Genomic DNA, 1,426 nt, shown 5'->3' on the forward strand with positions numbered 1-1,426 from the left:
GTATAAGGTAAAAAACTTTATGTATTCTGCTATAAAATGACACCAAAGCCATTTCAGTTGTAAAGTCCTTTCTGACACACCCATTTTGGACAAACATTTTACACAATGGAAGATCAATCCACGGTAAATGAGCACCATGCCCACTTACTGCACTCCAACAAATCTGCAATAGCAAAACAGTGCACTGGAAATGGACATAAAATGCATTACCAGCAAATGAAAGTCCTGGCTACCAATGATAAATTTTGGGACTGCATTTTCAAAGAAGAAATTGAAATTTGTGTGACTGATAATTTAATCAACAGAGGTAATGGCTACCCACAGAGCAAGGCATGGGAGCCAATACTAAGCTCCATCAGAGTAAAATGTGACACCTGGATGCAGGCGGAAAGCAACTGAGACTCTTTCCATAGTTGCAGCTGCACCCAACCCTGCCACCGAAACAGTGGAGGGCCAGCAGCATGGGGCTAGTGAGGTCTGAATTCTGCACTGGCGACTATCAGTACCATGAGCCCACAGCAAACACATTATTCCATCAGCCCCAACTGATAATGGGGCAATGGTTGTCCACCAAAATATTATTGACTTTTGATGATCAGTCGTGGCAGTACACCTAAGAATCATGGAAGCTCACTTCTTACTGTGCCACACTTGTTACTGTCTGGTGACAAAAAGATATTAGTGAAATTCTTTCCTTATACAGCTTGCTGAAATACAAAGACGTTCATGAAAACTGACAATGGATGGGAGAGCAGTGTGCTAACCATGTACCCCTCCATGCCCATACCCGGTTACACTGTGGGCTGAAGATGACATTGTGATCGATAAGTACCATTGGGCCTTCCAGGCCTGTTCAGGCAGATTTTTTTTTTTTCCTTAATGTCTGCTTGTGTCTGTGTATGTGCGGATGGATATGTGTGTGTATGCGAGTGTATACCTGTCCTTTTTTCCCCCTAAGGTAAGTCTTTCCGCACCCGGGACTGGAATGACTCCTTACCCTCTCCCTTAAAACCCACATTCTTTCGTCTTTCCCTCTCCTTCCCTCTTTCCTGATGAAGCAACCGTTGGTTGCGAAAGCTTTAAGTTTGTGTGTATATTTGTGTTTGTTTGTGTGTCTATTAACCTGCCAGCACTTTCGTTTGGTAAGTCACATCATCTTTGTTTATAGAGGGAAACATTCCATGTGGGAAAAATATATCTAAAAACAAAGAAGATGTGACTTACCAAATGAAAGCGCTGGCAGGTTGATAGACACACAAACAAACACAAACATACACACAAAATCAAGCTTTTGCAACCAACGGTTGCTTCATCAGGAAAGAGGGAAGGAGAGGGAAAGACGAAAGGATGTGGGTTTTAAGGGAGAGGGTAAGGAGTCATTCCATTCCCGGGAGCGGAAAGACTTACCTTAGGGGGAAAAAGAACA

The sequence above is a fragment of the Schistocerca piceifrons genome, chromosome 7 (genome assembly GCF_021461385.2).
Source record: "Schistocerca piceifrons isolate TAMUIC-IGC-003096 chromosome 7, iqSchPice1.1, whole genome shotgun sequence".
In the NCBI taxonomy this organism is placed as follows: Eukaryota; Metazoa; Arthropoda; class Insecta; order Orthoptera; family Acrididae; genus Schistocerca; species Schistocerca piceifrons.